The sequence below is a fragment of the Ursus americanus genome, chromosome 35 (genome assembly GCF_024610735.1).
Source record: "Ursus americanus isolate L20-20 chromosome 35, mUrsAme1.1.p, whole genome shotgun sequence".
Taxonomy (NCBI): domain Eukaryota; kingdom Metazoa; phylum Chordata; class Mammalia; order Carnivora; family Ursidae; genus Ursus; species Ursus americanus.
The window spans coordinates 23,137,719-23,159,068 of NC_142161.1; the positions used below are offsets into that span (position 1 = coordinate 23,137,719).

General features: G+C 36.7%; 1 long non-coding RNA gene across 1 annotated transcript in view; it reads left to right on the plus strand.

The window, feature by feature from the left end:
• The window catches only part of LOC148107131 (uncharacterized), a 431,471-nt gene that overhangs the window by 58,173 nt on the left and 351,948 nt on the right, over positions 1-21,350 (plus strand). The gene's annotated exons all lie outside the window — the stretch shown is intronic.

Here is a 21,350-nt window from a genome sequence, read left to right on the forward strand (position 1 = left end):
GTGGGAGGCATTATTCTTATTCTGACCACTGTGTCCAGCTGCCCCTGGATTCTTAACAATGGAATGTATTATTAGCAGCAGGGCACATGGCACAGGCAAGTGAGGGTGAAGGTTGTGACATAACAACTTTAAGTATTGAAAGAGGGTGTGAGAAGCACGTAGGAGCAATAGTACTAAAGGGCAAAGCAACAGAAGAGACATGGTCTTGGAAGGATAGCAGCGTTGGGCATGTGTTTACCATTTCATTATTCATTTTCCTGCAGGTTTGCAGGATTGCTATTTGCTAGGAGAAGTATTAGTGATAGGAATTTCTTTCAGTGATTCAAAGGCGAATAAATCTTTTCTTTCTGCTGAGCTATAGTGGTTAGTGCTCTGACTTGTGAAGGGCTGATGAACTACCCCTGTCTCTTCTGTCTACTTTATGGAAAAGATAAGGCATTTAAAAATCAGCTTAAGGTCTAACATCAGAGATGAGCAATTCTGGAAGCTTTTTCTTTTTTTTTGCTTCTGGGATGTAATGAAATCTGTCTTAAGGACTCATCAAGCCTTAAAAGGTAAATATTTACAAGCAGAAATAATTCTGACAAAGTATCAACATCAGAAGTGGTTATAGCTCCCTGGAAAGAACTGGGAACATGAGTGTCAGGAGACATGGAAAATTCTGGGTGTGCCTCTGGGTGGCTGATGACTCTGGGCAAGTTGTACAGTACCTCTAACCTACAGGTTTTTGTTTTGTTTTGTTTTGTTTTATTTGGTTTTGTTTTTTTACCTGAAAAATAAGCAGATTGGCTATGTCCCTGGATTTAAAAGTGCTCTATGAGGCTTTAGGATTCTCAGAGGTACCTCATTGTCCACTTTGGAGGCTGAGTGTCAGGGCTTCCAGATGGCTGTCCTCCACTGAGCTTGCTGCTATATAAGCTTTTCAGCTTATTCTGTTGTATGTATTAAGTAATATTAGGTTTGGAAAAAATGATAGTCTGGCTAAAAATATTTGGAAAACACTGAGTTAAGATTAAAAATAAAATAAGTTCAGAATTTCTGAAATGGTATTTCCCTGGATATAAAGCACTTTGTCTCTTTGTCTTTTTACTATCTAGCACATACCAGGTACTCCATATATATTTATTATATGAACACAATAACTGTAATGTGCAAGTGGGGGGGGAATGCAAAAATACAAGGTACTATATTTGAGTTGTTGTACCTGGGTGTCAGTTCTCTATAGCTTTTGATAACCAGTAGCAAAGAGCAATGTGGACTATGTTTGATGGGCAACAGCTAATTTTATTGGATTTGTGTACATAATCAGAAATTCAGTCTCAGAACAAGCTAAATTATTATAAAGTCCAGGAAACCAAGACAGAAAAACTGGGAAATTTGGAACAGAAAAGTAACTCAGTTTGGTTAGAAAACACAACCTAAGGAATAAAGTTAGTTTGCAGTTTCTTTCAAACAGGATTGAATGCTCTTTTCCTCTATGCAGTTTATAAACACACAAAACACTTTCTTTGCATGAAAATATGTATTCTATGACTTCTTCTAAACAGAGAGAAGTTTTTCAATTTAGCTTCTCCATTAAATAATATTTTTTGTGTGTGTTGAGAAGCAAGAATAACTCTAGCAGATGCTTAAAGGTTTAGGATTAAAAACATAAAAATGTGATTCATGGTGGTTGTTCCGTGCACCTGAATGAATATTCCCAAATCACAGCTAGAAAAATTTTGGAGTAAATGACTTAACTTCAGGTAAATCAACAGTGGTTCCTGAATTAGAAAGGAATAGATGAACAGGAAAAAAAAAATTAGTTGACAGGACTCCACCAAGGAAAACAACTTTCAAGTAACTAATGAGATATTCTACTGCCTAGAGGAATTACCCAGTCTTTAGTAAGGTTAAGTCAGCTTCGTTTGGCAGGAGGTTTGTTTTAAAAGTGAAATGAGAAAAAGGACCTCAGCTTACAAATGATATGGGAAGATATATTTTCAATAGAGGAAAAATTAGAAAAGAGCAATCAACTTATTTCCCCACCACAACTGAAAGGTGGAAGAAAGAAAGCAAATAATGTACTCTGGTTAAACAGTTACTTTCCTTTATCCTTACTAACAAGGCTTGTCAAGATGGTTCTGAAATTGAATGAATGTGAAAATGAATCATGATAGACATTGGTGAAGTACTTTATTTCTGTTTCTCTTGACTCGTTGTTTCTTGCTTGATTTTCATGGGAAGTTTACAGTCATTTTCATTCTTCAGGTAGGTAGTTCCTGACTTTCCTGGTCATGAGGTTAGAGAAATTATAGAGGGTAGGAGGTATAGTCTTGTTCTTCCTCTCTCAATCTCAATCCCTTTCTCTCTCTTCAGCATATCAATATATCAGTGGCAATGAATCATGAATGGACTCTCTGGTTTTAAGCTTGACTCCCAAATTACCACTCCAACTATAATATGATGATGGTTATTGTATCTTTGAGACAGCCACACATTGTGAAGCTTTAATGAGCTTCCTTCTAAGTTAGCCTTATGTAACATGAACAGGGTAAAAAAGAATAGTTCGCATTCCTCCCAAATAATTCTAACATCTACAATTCTTTATTTTTATTGCCTTTAATAGTTATTGGAAGGAAAATACTCTTTTTCTGACTTGATTGGTTTACTTAACTCAGTTCTAATGAGTAATAAAACAGTACCTTCACTCTTATTTTTTTTTGTCCTATATCAGAACATAGATAGATCTGCTTGATATCTAGTATTATATCCCAGAACAAAGGAGAATTAGTGAAACTAATAACCAAACTCCTTAACCTAGACATGTTGCTTTTGCTTTAGTTCTTGTTCTAAAGACTAAGAAGGTGAGTTGGAGTTGACTTTAGCACCAGGGCCAAATTCACAAGGAAGTTATTAAGATGGCATGGTGGTCTTGTTAACTATTGAAGGAAAGTGCCCAGTGTAGGAAGTACCAATAATTATTAGCAAATTCTGCTTAGATTTCAGTGCTTTCTTCTTCCAGTAAACTGATCCCCCCTAAACAGAAAATTTCATGGTTGTAATTCAGGGTTAGTCTTATTAAGACCTGTTTAAATTGTAAAGTACTTTATTTTCGATATTATTAGTGTTTTACAATGTCCTTGACGTTCTTATCATTCATGAAACTCACAGATTGCTGAAGAGGCATATATGGATGTTTGGGGACCTAGGTGAAATTGTGGGGGACACAGGGGAACAACAATCCAGTATTTGCAGTAGAAGAGACCTGTTTGAAAAGCTACTGGTTGTTGACTCCTGGTGGCTTCCACATCAATGTCATGAGAGGGATTTGGTGGGAGTAAGGAACACAAGGTCATGGTAGTTATTTATATTATAGATTTTCCAGGCACTTAGTCATAAAACAAAACAATTTTGTTGATAGGAAATTACTTTCTGATGTGATAAATATAAATCAAAACAGATAAAGTGATAAACCTTGATTTGTTAGGGACTGTCCTCATTTATGTCTGTTGTCCTGGCTTAATTATTAATAAGATCCTCCAAGATGGTACCCAATGATCCCTGCGTCTCAGTGTTCATACTCTACCTCAGTACACCAGGGTTGTTCTCTCTGACCAGTAGAATAAAGCAAAAGTGATTATATGTAACTTCCGAGATTAGATTATAAAAGGCACTGTGATTCCATCTCCCTCTGTCTCCTCTTTCTCTCTCTTTCTGATCATTCACCCCTTGGGAAACCTGATATCTTGTCAGGAGTAACCTTCATGGAAGGGCTTATGTGAGGATGAAGCATTCTGCCAATAGCCATTTGGGGTGTGGAAACATATCCTCCAGTCTAGGAAAGCCTTCAGATGACTGTAGTCTGGGCCAAAACTTGACTGCAACTTCTTAAGAAACTCTGGCATAGAACCACTCAGTTAAGCCTCTCTTGGATTTATGACCCTGAGAAAGTGTATGAGATAATGAGTAAATGTTGTTTTATGCTGCTAAATTTTGGGATAATTTGTTATGCGACAAAATAGAATAAATAGGGTACCCCCCTCTACTCCCAAAAGTGTTCTGATTTGGATGAAAAATTATAAAGTCACCTTATACAAAGGTGATATGTTAAAAGAAGTCTAATTCATGAATTTATTAGGGATTTTTCTTTTCTATTGACAGCTGGAGCTTTCACTATGACATTAATATGCAGATACTCATAAAGGTTATTAGAATAAAAACATTTGATAGTGCCAGAAGTCTAAATCTGTAGACTCAGAATCATGAAATACAGTATAGAGAATGTATTGGAATTTGGTTTTAGAATCAAATTTTCCTTGAGTTGAATTCTGACCCTATCATTTACTGGCCTTGAAAAGTTATTGAACCTTTCTCTGCCTCGGTTTTACATGTAGAAAAATGGGGATAATAATAGTATCTTTCATAGGATTTTATTTTGAGGGATTAAATATGTGTAAAGCTCTTACAATGATGGTTGGCACATTCAACTATTCAGTAAGAGTTACCTATTATTTTTGCAATAAGCAATTAAGTTAATATTTTTTCTCATTCCATTTATGCCCCAAAAGATATTCCCTTTCCAGTGGTGTTCTTAATGATTCATTTCTTGAATATTTCTATGTTTTTACTGTGTGCTACAGACATTAAATAGAAATACATTACCCTTTAAGAACTTACAAAGGAGTTGAGAAGTTTTCCTTTATACATGTTATTAATGTTATATATCATTAAATATGCATACATATATACAAACAGATTATGTATGTGTACATTAGCTTTAAAATTATTCAACTTAAGGACTAGATGATAAGGTATAGGTTATATACAACAGAAAATGAGATTAAATTTAAAAAAGAAAAATTGGGATGTAGAACTAGAATGGGATAGCTTTCTGGACATGGGAAAGCACTTTGAAAGAAGTATAGGAACTGGAAAATCTCAGTGAGAGGGGGCTGCAAACTTGATGAGGTGTCTATCTTATTTTATTTTACTTTATTTTATTTTATTCTATTTTTATTAAGGGTGGGGATGGACAGAGGGAGAGAGAGAGAGAGAATCCCAGGTAGGCTCCATGCCCAGCACAGAGCTGATACAGAGCTTGACTCACAACCCTGAGATCATGAGCAGAGCTGAAATCAAGAGTGGGATGCTTAACTGACTGAGCCACCCAGGTGCCTCTGTCTTATTTTTTTCATGAATTAATTGACTGCTTATCTCTAGCCTCTTGAACAGTGCCTGGCAGATAGTGAATATTCAGCAAAAATATTTGTCAAATGAATGTGAGAAAAACTAATAAAGAGGAGAAAAACTTTTTATTTATTTATTTATTTTTTTGAGAGAGAGTGTGTTCATGAGTTGGGGGTAAGGGGCAGAGGGAGAGAGAGAATCTGAAGCAGGTTTCACGCTTAGCATGGAGACCAATGCAGGGCTTGATCTCACGGTCCTGAGGTCATGACCTGAGCCACTCAAGTGCCCCAACAAAAACTATTAAAACAATAAAGATTAAAAAAAAAAAACCAAAACCCAATAAAGATCAATGAGAATTGGCACAGTTGGAAAGGACAGCAAAGGACTGGCTTGTAGCTAATTTGGTGGGGAGAATTTAAGAGAAGAAGACATGGTTTGATGACACGAGTTTGAAGCTTAGTTGCAGTCAGCATGAGAGCCTTCAATATTGTGATGATAGTTCAAGCCATGAAGAGACAGAGGAACTCTCCATGAAGTAAATTTGGAGAGAAATTCTCCCTCAAAGAGGTGCAAAGGTGCTGAGGTCTGCATGGGTGTGGGGTAGAAGATGAGGTGTACAGGCATATAAGTGAGAGGAAGGAGAAGTTAGAAGAGCTAGTTTAAGAACGATTAGAGGAGGCTAGGGGTCCGTAGAAGATAGTGTTAGAAAACAAAGAAAAGAGATAGTAGTTAACAGTATCAAATACTGCAGAGAGATTTCTGTTTGAGAATTAAAAATGGATCTTAGATGTCAGTTTCACACTGTAGAAGCAAGATTTTCAGGAACTCAGGGACACTGAAGAAATGAGGATGGCATTTATGATCAGCAATTGGAAAAGTTAGTGAAATAGACAAAATAAACAGAATCATAGAAAAAGCAGCAGTCTTAAAAATTGAGACTCTGAGTGTTAGAAGATGAAAAAAAAAAAGAAATGTTAAGACAGATTTGTTGAATATTATACAATTATACTGCCGGACTTTATTTTGAAGATTATTCCTTAAATCTTGTATTATATGGTGATTATATTGCCTGTAATTTACTTTAAAATATTTCAGTACAAACAGTGTGAGGTACATGGTATATTTAAGTTAATTTTCTTTTATAGCTAAGGGGCTGTTAGTGAGAATCAGATGTACCCTAATCAGAATTTACATTCCAGGGGGTGTTGATTACTCTCTGAAGTAACTTAGTGAGGAATATACACTCCAAAAGTTGTTATAGCAAACAATTCAAATATCACCATCAAGTCAGTACCAAAATGTTCATTAATTAACAAAAAGGGATGTTAGAAATAATTATCCCCTGCTGAAATGAGTGGTGTTCAGGAACTGTTGAGGACTACAATTGTATATTCATTGCCTCTCTTGCAAAAACAAAGAGTGAAAATTTGGAAAAAAACTCACTTATACAAAATAGTGCTAACAGTGACATAGATCTGGAATTTCAAGAACTCAGTTTCTCGATTTCTACAGAGTTGGCTGATGTTGCCTTCACGATATTGTTGTGTTCACTATGAATTGAACCTTTTATGTGTTTCAGTCATCAAGATGCCTAAAAGGACAGGGTGATGTGAACTTTACCAAGCTTACAAAATTATCTTATATGACTCTTTGGGGCATGATGGCTAATGAGTGTTTCTATATATAGTAGAATTCGTTTTGAAGCTTACTTTCGTTGTAACATACTATCTGGTAGTCAGGTTGTGGAGAAGAAATCATAGCCCTTTTCCTTACCTAAAGTGGTTGGAGGTTCTGATAATCGTGAATAGCCAAATTAGCTTATATCGGTTTTCAGCCAGGGGATATACATATACAGACAAGTAAGGCTTGGTGCAGCTGTTATGAATAAGGCAAAAAAGAAATTTAACCCTAATTTCCAGCATTTTTTAATGCTTGCTAGTTTGCTTTGTAGATTTCATATTAATCTCATTTATTGTCCATGGCTCTTATCAATTATGTGGTGGAGTGCATTAATGACCCTCATTCTTCACCTCTTTTTGTTAGCCATACCCTTTGCGAGTTGAGTTTTCCACTCCTTCCATCAAGAGGCAGAATATATTTTCCTTTCTGTTGAATCTGTGTTTGACCACATTTCTTGTTTGGTCAATGGGACACTAGAAATCATGATACAAGCAAAAGTTTGAAAAAGTGCTTGTGTGATTTCAGTTGTTCTCTAGTAATTCTGCCACTACCATGAGAAAGACATGTCCAGCCTAGCCTGTCAGTTCTAGCAGGAGGATGAGAGACACACTTGAAGTGGAGTTGCGCTAGTTAAGCTGCCCCAGACAAAGCCAACATAGAGCAGGGTTCCTAGACAACCTCCAGTTGCATGAATCATGCACAGCAGATGCATAGGTGAGCCTAGTTGAGTTGAGCTGACTTCTAGCTGACTCACAGACATGTGAACTATAATAATAAATGACTGTTGTTTTAAGCCATTGAGTTACATTGTGGTTTGTTACCCAGCAATAGTTAACTGATACAAGCATGATAATCTTCATTTATGTCCTTTACCAGGTAGTAAAATATATAAAGTAACTTTCCCTTATATATTGTATTATATGGGAATTCTTTTATTAACATTAGCTATTTCATTATATAGGTTTTTGCACAAAGGGAGAGACATTTATTTAGCATGGGCCTTTCCTTTCTTCAAAATGATACTACTTTACAAGTGAGATAATCTAGTGAATAAACCTTTCAAGGTCATCTACTCACAAGTGTCCACTTCCGTACATATTCTCTTTATGTACAGGACGAAAGTAGTTCCCTAGCGGTTTAGCTATAAAACTTTCAGAAGTATAAGTTGTGCATTTTATTAACAAGGGCAGAAGTAGAATGGATTTTTCAACTGCCACAGACCTTGTGCTAAAAAAAAAAACCCAACAATGTTGCAGATTTTTACTGTACTGTCTTAATCTTCCTAGAATGATTAATGACTATCTATCAATACCCTAAAGATCGTGTGATATGTATTCATTTCTTTTCCTAGTTAATTAATTTGTGTCTTTTTTTTTGACATCAAAAATTTTTACATTACTAAGAGCTGAACTACATCACCAATTAAGCTTAACATGGAAAAGAAATGTAGGGAAAAAATCTAATGGCCATCCAATGTATTCTGTAAGACAATTTTATTTTCCATGAATAAAAGCCTCTTTGGTATTCTTTTTAAAGCTATCTTAAACACATATCAACCATGTAAAATTAAACTCATTATTTCTTTCTGGAAGAAGAAAAAATAATTCAAATGATGAATTCTGTATCTGGAATGAAGTACACAGACTTCAGAGAAGAGGTAATTTGTATTTAAATTACTTGACTCATCAAAATTATATATAATTTATAAGTGTTTCACTAGCTAGAGTTATTTCAGTTCATTAAGGGGATGAGTTTGGTGGAATGAGGGTTTTATTTCCTTGAAAAGTTTCCCTTTGTCTTTGTTTTCAATCTTGATAACTGCTGAAGGTTTCATATGATCATATGATACACACATCATGCCAATTTTGTCCTAAGTTTGGCATACTCCTTTCTGTCTAAAGTTAGTATATGCTTTTGGAACAAATTATTTAAGGCAGCAGTGTTAGTAGGGTAATGCTTTGGTGCCTAACTAGTTTTGTTTGCTTGTGATGATATTATGGCTTTATCCTAAAGCAAAGGAAAAATAAGTAAATCCAAGGGTTTGAGTTGCATATTGCTCACAAACTTAGGGAGAACCGGGGGGCAGGAGCCATGCCTGCTTTTCTGAGTGCTTGTGGACCTGAAATAAATTGGCTTTGAGGGTAAATGAGACCAAAGTGCAAGTCTAAATAGACCACCACAGTGCAGTCATCGGCATCTGTTTGAAGATCATACTGGCGTTTGAAGAAAGTTTTTGGTTCTCATTCTTTCCATCCCACAGAAACTGAGATACATGAATCCAGCTTCTTTACCAGTTTTACAAGTTTTGTGGCAAATGATTGTGATTGATCCTACTTTTGATTAAAGATGGAAACTTTTGTCCTGTCTACTTTAGATAATAGCAGTACACCAAATTTTATGTAATTTGCATTTGATAGTGGAACTTGAAATTTATTATCTTTAAGAATATGCAGAGTTTTGACATCCATATGCATTCATTTCTTCTATTTCCTATTTTCTAGTCACTAGCAGTTAGGAAATAAAGAGATTTTTAAATGATATGACTTAAATCTGAATTTGACAAAAATGAGTCATTAGTGGGTTTTCTAAGAGGCACAGTCACTTGTGAAAACAGGATGGATGGAGTGTCATTTGTTGATGAAAGAAAAATTGTCTCTGTGATAAGATATCTATTTTGGGTGAGACATTGACATCATTGTTTAAATGAATGAGAGCCTTCAACTGGAAATGTCTTTCGTGTTAAGTGACATAATGCATAATTATCTATTACAGTTGTTGATATTGTTTGTCTGTAAGTTATGATGTTCAGTTGAAGAACATCCCACTTACAAGGTTTATATAATATAACATATAAGAAACTTGGTGTCCCAGAATTTTAAAAATCCTTAATCATAGTGAATTAAGACAGTTAATCAAGCCTTAGACACTGACTAAAGATTGTCCCTGAGGATTTCTACCTTGAAAACCTTTAGAAAATGACGGTTTTTGCTTTCTACTTGACTGCCTCAGTAAGCCAATTCATTTTCTTCAGAAGCAGCTCAAGGTCAATGATATGACTATGTCAGCTTTAAGTGATGTTCTCCCTCACACATGTAAGCTAGATTTTCACTGTTATGACTGATGCTGAGAGTGGTAGTGTCAGGAAGAAGCCATCAAATTGTCTAGGAGGAGATTAAGTAAATGGAAGGACCAATAATATTGCGCATTTCAATTTGTCTTTAAGTGAAATATTTAATTGAATATTTATACCTCCAGATGCAGTTACATTTTTTGTAGTAAATGGTATTACTCTATCATAAGAATATGCAGAGGAATTAGGCTAGGCCATGGTATATTTACTCTGGGGAAAAAATCAAAGAAAATACCTAATTGGGTTAATCTCTGTAAATTTTATAATTTCTGTAATTAGTTTCAGATAGAATTTCTTAATCAGTTTTTCCTCTTTGATTCTCCTGGGCTCTCCAGGGTGGTAAACTATTCCAGTGCTAAGTCACGGAGACTGGAGTCTTGCAGTCCTGGCAGAGGCAAAATTCTCATCAATGCTTATCTGAGAGGCATCTGTGATGAGCTTGTATATCTGGCTGATTTGCAGAGCTGATCTGAAGAGCAGTTCTAAAGTGAGACAGGCTGGGAATGAAGAATCCACTGGAATGGGGGATCACATCTCTGCTTTCAGAAAATGACCTCATAACCCCAGAATTATATGTTGAATTTCTCAAGGCTTAACTATATAAACTCTTCCAATATATCATCCTTTACAATTTGAGAGTGAGTTGGAGGATTGAGTAAACGTTCGGGAGAATTCAAGCTCCTTAAATCCACTTTTCTTGGACATACTGGAATTCAGATAATCCTGAAATTTGTTTCAATTCTTTATTTAGTTTTATAGAGACTTTCTGGTCTCTGGTCTTTCTGATGTAACAATGACACGTTCATCTTTTCCAAGCTCTGTTTTGTTTTTGTTTTTAAAGAAAAAAAGAATGCCTTGAATTTTTGGCAAAAAATCATATTGAAAAAAGAATTTAAAATAGCCATTTTCTCCAGCAATATATGCCAGGTCTAAAGTTTATTTCTAGAATATATTCTACGGTGAATGGCAAAGTAAAAAAGGGGAAAAAAAGACTATTGGAGGTAGGTGAAAATAAAAATAGTGATATGTTGCTTTCATGGTCTCTTTTCTAAAGAATGATAGTTAAAAGAAAATTATGTAATTAAAAAATGAATTTTGAACATGAAGTTGAAATATAAAAGCAACACATTATTATAACAACACCAAATGATACTATCATGAAGAATTAGAATTAACTATGAAGTACTTTTTCAGCCTTAGCCTTTAACTTGTATAATTTCCAAGGCATTTTTCTGCCTTTATACCCCACCATACCTTAGGCATAACTCTAATGCTGAAGTTTACTCATGTATTAATGAGAAGGATAATAAGTGTTGAGAACTATTTGAAACAAATTAAAAACTTGGTAAATAGATAATGAAAGTTGATGCCCAATGAATAATGCAAATTAAAATGGCTAATAGGTTAATATTCTTCTTTTGAACTTTTAGATGTTAAAATTAATGTGTAGAGAAAGAAATAAAAAATTAATGTTTAGTTATCAGCAGACAAGATCCAAATGAAAAATAATTTAAACCAAGTAGTCATACAATCATGTGTTGAATTCTTTCTATTTTGAAAACTGTAGCAAGATAATTCATCTTACAAATTAGTAATATATTACAACAGTGGTAATTATGCTTATGCTGCTATAATTAAGCCATGCCATGATTAAGAGTCTGTCTGCCCTCCCAATTATAAATAAATATTTTAAGCCATTATCTTAGGATTCCATGCTGTTTTCAGGGATGAATTTTTCTTCATCAAATACAAATCAAACCTTAAATTACATGAACCAAAATTTGTTATTTTCTGCAGGTTTCATTGTAATGATGTGTGGAAATTAAGACAAGGGTTCATAGTCTTAATTTGCTTGTGTTAAGCAGAATGGAGAATAAAGCAGTAAACATTTAAAATAATAAAAAAGAAACCCTGGAGAGAAATAGCTTTTGGGACTAAAAGAGTTTACCATCAAGTTTTATTCTACTTCAGGTTGAATTAGCTCTCACTGCTTATTTTTTGAAATTAGCTGTAAGGTAGAACTGCAAATATAAATAAGAGCCTTGTTCATAAAGGGTCTTGATACCAGGTACTATACCCAATTTTTCCATATAGATCAAAATGAAATATCCTAGCTGACCACTTAATTTCTTTCTGTTCTAGGTAGCATCATTTTAATTCAATCTGGAATTGATTTAATCTATTCCAGATAATATTTTAGGGCATAGTAAATTAAATTGCCCATTTGACCTTATCGAGTCATCAAGAAATATTTGCATGTCCATCAAGTTCATCGTACTTTAATAGGAAGTATTTCTTCTTTTGGCTTTCATTTGTTAGGTACAGAATACCTGTATGCATATTGCTAGGTTCTGGGGATAAAATGCATAGCTCTTGTTCTTATCAAATTCATGGTTTAGTGCGAGAGTTGGGCAAGCAAACAGACACTTGCTCTGTATGATATATACTATGAGAGAGATAATATAAAGTGCTTTCAGAAAGGCGAAGAAGAATGCCACCTAAACCACGAGGGATGGGGTGGGGGGAGTCAGGAAAAGTTCCTAGAGGAGACAATAGCCTACTTGAGTTTCAAAAGAAGACAAAATGCTGTCTTGGTTAAAAAAATAAAGGAAGGGTATCCTGGGGAGGGAAGTCATCTGCCACAGGGAACAATATAGGCAAAAAGATTGATAATAATACTAATGACTAATATGTATTAAGTCCTTGCTAGATGCCAGTTGACTCCTGGGTTCTTTTTGTACATATCCCCATTTAATCCTCAAAAGAACTAGAAGAGGTAGTGGTATTATCCCTATTTTATAAATGAGGAACCTGCAATTTTGGGAGGCTAACTTGCTAAGGACAAGCAACTTAGACATTGTTAAACGGAAGGCTTAATCCTACATTTACATGACTCTAAAGCCCATTTCTCAATGTCTACTCTCATGCATAAAACAATATATTACAGAAACTGCATGTTGTTCTGAATTCATTCATTCATTCAACAGACATTTTCCTATCCAGACATTGTGGTAGGTCCTAGGGATACAAAACAAATTTGGAAATGGTCTCTTTCCAGAGGGAGATTTTGGTTTAGTAGTATGGATATGGCCATGTAAACAGTGACGTAAGTAGGCAGTGCTTTATTAAAGGTATATATGAGATTCACTAGGGGGATAAAATTTTGGTGGGTGTGAGGAGTCAGTGGATGGTTAAGAAAAGATTAACTGAGAAGATGACACTATCTGAGTCCTGAAAAATGGGTGTAGGGAAAAGAAGGAATGGGCATTCCAGATAATAAAACAAACTGAGAAAAGCCATGGAGATATAAAATAGCCTGGATTTGTTGGTAATATCCAATAATTCTGTACGACTAAACTATAGGGAGTGACCATGAGTAAGTTTGAAGGAATGGAGAAGAAAAAATGTTTTGGGAATAGAATAAATAGGATTTGGTTATCATTGAATGTGGGAAATATACAATAATGCCTAAACTTGTCTTTGTTCATTTGGGTAACTGGTGATTGCAAATCCCAAGAGAGTGACTATGAAAGAAAACAGGGTTGAAATTGCACTGGGGAGAAATAATAAGGATAGTAAGTTTAGTCTTAAATATGTTGAGTCAGGCAGAGATATCTGTTTTACAATTCTGTGAGTGTGAAGATGACACATTCTTAGATAAACTTTACATTTTAATACCATAGATAAAGTGATTTGCTTTTGAAATATTAACTTTATTGTCCAAAGTTGAGACACATCTTAGTAAATCAAGAACACATAAAACTCCCAAGTTGTCTCTGAAGAGGATATTTTAAGAAATTGAAATAGTACTAGCTCAGTAGGAGAAGGAAGGGAAGAATGAAGGGGGGGTAAACAGAAGGGGGAATGAACCAGGAAAGACTATGGACTCTGCGAAACAAATTGAGGGTTTCAGAGGGGGGGGGGTGGGGGAGTGGGCTAGGCCGGTGATGGATATTAAGGAGGGCACGAATTGCATGGAGCATTGGGTGTTATATACAAACAATGAATCATGGAACACTACATCAAAAACGAATGATGTACTGTATGGTGACTACCATAACATAATAAAAAATTAAAAACAAAACAAAACAAAATACTATTTGTTCAAAAGCTATTAAAAGGAAGAAGTTAAACAAAATCTCCGTAGGTTATTTAAGAAACTGGAAGAAACTGTTCAGTGAGTGACTTTAGCAGGCATTTTTTAATAAAGATTTTATTTATTCGAGAGAGAGAGAGAGAGAGAGAGAAAGAGAGCACAAGTGGGGGGGGGAGGGGCAGAGGGAGAGAGAAGCAGACTCCCAGCTGAGCAGGGAGCCTGATGTGGGACTCTATGCCAGGATCCTGACATCATGACCTGAGCTGAGGGCAGACACCTAACTGATTGAGCTACCCCAGTGCCCCTGCATTTTGGAGAGACTTTAAAACAATGCCTCAGAGTGACTTCTTCTAAAAATGGTAAAATACCTGGTAAGATTATTTAGATATAAATAAAGATATTTGTGACTGGAATATAACTAAGAATTACTTAAGAAATAGGAATTACAAATCAGATAAGTTTTAAGGGAACTTGCAGAATTGGAGAGACTATCACATGCTCTTCCATGAGGATATAGGTGCATTTTGGATGGCTCCTGAACTGAGAAATGACCGAGAGGAAACAATTCTCTAGGAAGCAACTACTGCACAGGAGCCTCAATATTTATATTTCTCCAAAACCCGAGATAATACTCTTCTATTTGCTCTTCCTGGAAGATTCTATTATGATTAAACTTCCACAATCCTACCTGAGGAGTTTTAATTTCAGGAGATTTCAATTGCTGGAGGGAATGGGGCTATAAAATTCTTAATTTCCTTGTTAGGACATGCTAGCCTACTGGCTCTCCTGAAATCTTGGTCCACCTGTACCTTTTATTGGCGTAGAAAGGCTAATAAAGTATTCCTTGGGGGAAGAGTAATGCCCAGGACTTAGGTTCTGTTTTTCCTGGTGACTTTTGTATTTTCAGCTGGGCTCAAACTCTCCACGTTTGCTCTCATTCACACAAGTCCCCTAAAGAAAACTCATTGTCTTTCATGGCCGCAACACTATGCAACATGAGCATGTCCAACACTAGTCTCTTACCATAATTGTAATCTTCAGGTCTTTGTATTGCGTGTGGCAGAGGATTGGGGGAGAGGGGGCAATATCTGGCCCACCTGCCTTAATGTCTTTTTACCGTTCCCCATTTGAGCCAAACCTGGACACCATCCTGATGATGTACTGTCATCCTTGGCTGTCTTAGCTAGAACTGAGCTGCCACTGCTGTTTTTCTGCTTTGCAGTGGCCAGTAGCCACAGGACAGTGAGGGTTGTGTCTTTGGCAGCAGCTATCCTCCTACTTGCCACACAGGAAATCTGAAGGTCATATTTGAAAGCTTCTTTCTCCTACCTTCCTCTCTGCCTTACTCATATCCAATAATCTCAAAATCCTTTATATTCCACCTTCTTAATATCTTAAATTTGTCTAATTTCCTCTAACCTCATCATGTTAACTTTGCTTTCTCTTTCCTGGGTTCTGGAAATTGCCTCCTAGTATCTGCCTGACATCTTGCCCCCCTCAATTTTTCACAGTCAGGCAGAATAATATTCTCAAAAGGCCAATCTGATTGGCTTGCTGTCTTGATGAAAATGCCTTCAATAACTCCTCGTTTACCCCAAAATAACATAGAGCCCTTAACGATCGGACTACAATTTTTTTCTCCAGTCTCCTCCATTGCCACTCTCCATTTTGCACTCCAGGCTACAGCTCTAGCATATTCCCTGCAGTTCCATGAACAAACTGGACACTCAGGTAGGTGCCCCTCTCATCTGCTATAATAGCACCAGGGGTGTTATTGAAGATATTTGTCACCTGTTATGGCAGGGGCACCAAACAATCAAAACAGAGAACAGTTCAGTCAGAATGGATAATAATTATAAGCAGCTGGCTAAATATCTGTCCTGAGGAGCCCTCATGCTTATCCATATGGCACTTACTACAGTGAATTGCTGTCTTACCTATTAGACTAGAAGCCTCTTGTTTCTGTTGTACTTCTAGTTATGTTGTAGAAACTCCAATGTTTTTGATTAATTTAATGGATGAATTTGGCAACTAAATTCCAGCTCAAGAATCTATTTGCGAAATTCTGTTCTTCATCCCATTCTCCTGGTGACCTTTAGATACTGAGGGCAATGAAAAAGTAGATCTTCTTTTGGTGAAATAGATCATCATCTGTACTTGGAGTACACACAGATTTGTCTTTACCTCTTCCTCTAGACATTGCCAGAGTGAAAAGATGATGGATAACATTGCTACCTTTTGAGTATTACACGCTACAACTCACTCCTGTGAGTTTTGGTTTTGTAATTCCCCTGAATTGCTGAGTTCTGATTCTAGGCCTTCAGATAGTCCATTCAGCAGAAGATAGTTAGACTGCATACATGATAACAAATAGTAAAGTTCTTGTTTGAGTTGGTAGGCAGGACTATAATGGCAAATCCATGTTTCTTTATCTTAGTCAACAGTATTTCCCATCTCACATGCTTTCCTAGAAAGTTGTCACTCCCCTATCAAGAGATGAAGTTTGTATCTTCTGTCTTTGAAGCTAGGTTGGTTTTTGTGACTGCCTTGATAAATAGTGTATGGCAGAAGTGAGACTAGATGACTCGGAAGTTAGGTCATAAAATATAATATTTTAGTTCTCATGGAATGTTTGCAGTTGGAACCAGGCTGTGAAGAAGCTCATACACGTGCATGGAGAGGCCACATGTAGGAAATCCAGTCCAAGTCTGATTTTGAAGGCAGGAGACTGATGTCCCAGCTTAAGTGCAGTCAGGCAAAGAAAGCAAATTCTCCCATACTCCACCTTCATTATTCTATTCAGGCCTTCTATAGACTGAATAAGGCCCACCCACACTGGGGAGGGCAATCTGCTTTACTTAGTCTATCAGTTCAAATGTTAAGCTCATCTAGAAACACCCTCAAAGATATGCTCAGAATAATGTTAAACCAAATATCCGGGCACCCCATGGCCCAGTCGAGTGGACACATAAAATTAATCATCACGGGCACTAATTTGGGGGTGATTGGCTAAGAAAAAGTAGATAACTGGAATAGGTGACTAGTCCTTCATCTTAAAGGTAATAGATTTTGTAAATGTCATCACTGAAGGATAAAAATGTATGTTTGAAAACTTAAAAACTTCATTTCCTTTTCCTTAACAATCCATTTGATGGGCACAGTCACATTAATCACATCTCTGTATTGATTTGAATTTCTAAAGGCAATTTCATGCATAGAGATACAAATAAAGATGAAAAGAAATAGGAAAGATTTCTTTTTCCTTTCTCTCCTCTCCTGAGCAATTCCAACCCTAAAGAAGTAATAAAAAAAAAGCAAAGAATATGTCAAATTGGGTAAGAGTGAAGACAGATATATTCCTGTTGCATGTTCTAAACATGCCTAATTGTCAAAACCACATTTCTGGGGCATCTGGGTGGCTCAGTAGATTAAGTATCTGACTCTTGATTTTGGTTCAGGTCATGATCTAAGGGTCCTGAGATCTAGCTCCACGGTGGGCTCTGTGCTCAGTGCGGAGTTGGCTTGTTCCTCTCCCTCTGCTCCTCCCTCCCCCCAATAAATAAATAAAAAATCTTTAAACCTACCCCCCACATTTCTACATGCTTTGTTTAGTTTTAAGATCTGTACACTTGGGGCGCCTGGGTAGTGCAGTCGTTAAAGCATCTGCCTTCGGCTTTGGGCGTGATCCCGCCGTACCGGGATCGAGTCCCACATCGGGCTCCTCCGCTATGAGCCTGCTTCTTCCTCTCCCACTCCCCTGCTGTGTTCCCTCTCTCGCTGGCTGTCTCTCTGTCACATAAATAAATAAAAAAATCTTAAAAAAAAAAAAAAGATCTGTACACGTGTGTCAGGCCAATGGAGAAGCTGAATGGGCCTTCACAAAATAACCATATGCTCTCCACCCCCTTGCATTTAGATGGAGTTAGGTGGCTGTTTCTAGCCAGTGGGTTGCAAAGAGAAGTGATATGGGTCACTCTTCAGTGGTGACCATGGAAGTAGTATGTTGGCATGAAGGAACTAGCCTGGAAGTAGCCTAGATGGCTGAGCCACCATTAGGAGCACAGGTGCACTACAGATCACCTGATTTGCAGTGGACACACAGCCCCAGAATTTTGAGCCATGGAAACTTTGGGGTTGTTTGTTAGGCATAGCCTATTCTGACTAATATAGATACTGGCAGCTGGAACTACCATCAATATTGCTGACTGCCATCAGATTATGCTCCATGAAGTCCCCAGTGGACTATCCTTACCATGCATGCATGTTTTTTAGTTTCTCACTTTTAAACATAAATGTGCAGCAAAACATGCCTGGACATTTAAATAAGTGTTCCCGTAATAAAGAGAGGGGTCATAACAAAGGAACAAAAAATAGATCTCAGAGAAAACAGAAGCAAAGTAGTGAGTGAAAGAAAATTTAAAAGACAGTCTAGTTTATAACAATAGGAGAATGTGAGGAGATATTTCATTCATGAAATAAAAATAGATTGCTTTTTAAAAAAGAGATCAAGATGGGGCGCCTGGGTGGCACAGCGGTTAAGCGTCTGCCTTCAGCTCAGGGCGTGATCCCGGCGTTATGGGATCGAGCCCCACATCAGGCTCCTACGCTATGAGCCTGCTTCTTTCTCTCCCACTCCCCTTGCTTGTGCTCCCTCTCTCGCTGGCTGTCTCTATCTCTGTCGAATAAATAAATAAATAAATAAATAAATAAATAAATAAATAAATAAAATCTTAAAAAAATAAAATAAAAAAGAGATCAAGAAAAAAACCTTTGGGAATAAAAATAAAAGTGCAACGGCTGAAATTAAAGTTCAATAGAAGGTTAGAAATTAAGTTAGAAAAACCTAAAAAAAAAAGGAAAGCAGAGAAATAAAGTTAGAAAAACCTAGAAAAAAAGGAAAGCAGAGAAAAAAAGAAAATCAGAGAAGGAAGTGAAGGACTAGCTGTTCAAAGAGTGTAAAATAAAGTGTCAGTGATATCTAAACTTGCTTCAATAAGAACTATTGATATAAGTATATTCTTTAGAAATAAGGAGTAGTCTGATGAAATAATGAAATGTTCGGGAAAATTGCAGAGGATTGCTAATTTTCTTCAGAATTTTTATTAGTTCTATTTAACTTGTAAAACTATGAACATGTGCTAACTGAATAAAAATATTAAAAAAATAACTTTAAAAACAATTTTAATCTCTTTTTCATGGTTTTCTCAACCATGACACTTGACACTTTGGGCCAGATAGTTCTTTTTTTTGTGGGAGCTGTCCTGTGCATAGTAGGATTTTTAACAGCATCCCTGGTCTCTACTCACCAGATGTCAGTAACACCTTTTCCTCCTTCCCCCAGTCATGAGAATCAGATTGTCTTCAGGCATTGTTAGATATCCCCTAGGAGATAGAGGTGACCCGGGTTGAAAGCCACTGCCCTAAACCTATGCAACACTAACCTTAAAAACAAACAAAAGATAGAGGCACATAAGCTCTCCAAATGTTGATCAACAACATGTTAAAACATTTAGAGTTCTCTTTGAATTGTACTGTTCGTTAAGCATACATGGGCTTTGAGGTGTATGTTCTCAGCATGTGTGCATTTAAATTTGTGATGTGTTGTGTTGTGTAGTTAATGCTCTTTGCCTAAAATTAAGATCCTCATACCTACTGTGTACCTTGACTTTTATTTTAGCCACAGTGAACTGATTAGTAAGTCTAACATGGGAGGCATCAAGAACACTCTTGGGTCCCTGCTGGATGGTGTGCACACCCCTTTTGTTCAGAAGTTGATGAATAATAATCCACTGTTCCAAAGGAGAGACCTAACTAAGGAGAGGATGTAATTAAAAATAACAAGCTGTGTCTGCTGATTACTTCTGTAGCAAGTTTGGCTTTGGAGGAAGATCCTGCAGTTTTAACAGAACTCCTCTTTTGTCCAGATGAATTAATGCTCTTGTGGTCAATCAGAAGTTTGATACTTTTATGCTGTTAGAGTAACTCTGCCAGCTAAGAATAGAATAATAACACAGAGAAGGGATAATAGTAGACATTTGCAGTTCTAATACTCACAACCTTCAGTCTGGAGTTTGTCAACCTTGGTAAGGATTCAGCAGAATGATTTCTTTTTAATTTGGACACATGACACCTAGGATTTCACTTCGTACTTTGCATGGTGTAATGACCTGGTTGAGCAACCACATGTCAGGCGGTGTGTTCACATCACATGAAATTGAATATAATGTTTTCTCATTGTTTTCTTGGGCATATTTTTTTGGTCCGCTTGCAGAAACTCTCAGGTAGAATGATTTTACAGCACAGCAAGGGAGAGAGAGCCCTAAAAAAGAGGTCTTAATGATTAACGTACTGCTTTAGATTTTTTATTTTATGCTGATTTAGAATTGCTTTGTACTTGTTTTTATTTCCCTTCTCTCTCTCTCATTCACACACAGCATCTTCCTGTGTCTGTGCGACTGACCTACCATTTTCCATGGAAATGCTGATGGATTCTGCCTTTTCCCTTAGCAGCTAGACTCATGGGATTGATTTGCTCCAGGCATTTCAGTTAAAAAACAAAAAGAGAAATATTCTTTCCCTTCCTGCCTTTTACTTTCCTTGGGCCCTTGACATCTCTGGTGTGCCGTGCAACAGATGGAGAAATGATGCCTGCTGTTTCAGCTCATGAGCAGCTTACCTTAGTGATTCAAACTGGAGATCAAAGAACTGCACAGGTTTGGAAGACAGACACATCAAGATTCAGCTTTTGGGGGTTGCCAATTTTTCATAAATCTACACAAAGGCAGCCTAGTCAAAGGCAATATATGCATCCTTTTTCATTAAAGAAGCAATAGAATGTAATTTTCAGGGGCATAAAAATTGCCCATTTTCATGAGCATAGCTCTGTGCTCAGAGGTTGAATTGCTAACTCATTCAAGAGTTTAACAAAGTAAGGGTACATGTAGTTAAATGAAAGCAAATAGTCAGGAAACAATATTTTTTTTTAAAGATTTTATTTATTTACTTGACAGAGATAGAGACAGGCAGTGAGAGAGGGAACACAAGCAGAGGAAGTGGGAGAGGAAGAAGCAGGCTTCCAGCGGAGGAGCCTGATGTGGGGCTCGATCCCAGAATGCTGGGATCATGCCCTGAGCTGAAGGCAGACGCTTAACGACTGAGCCACCCAGGCACCCCAGGAAACAATATTTTTGGAACATTATTCTTTCGGTTAACATGAATTGTATAAGGAGAAGAAATGACAATTTTGCCTGCATATCAAATAAACAAGCTTCTCAG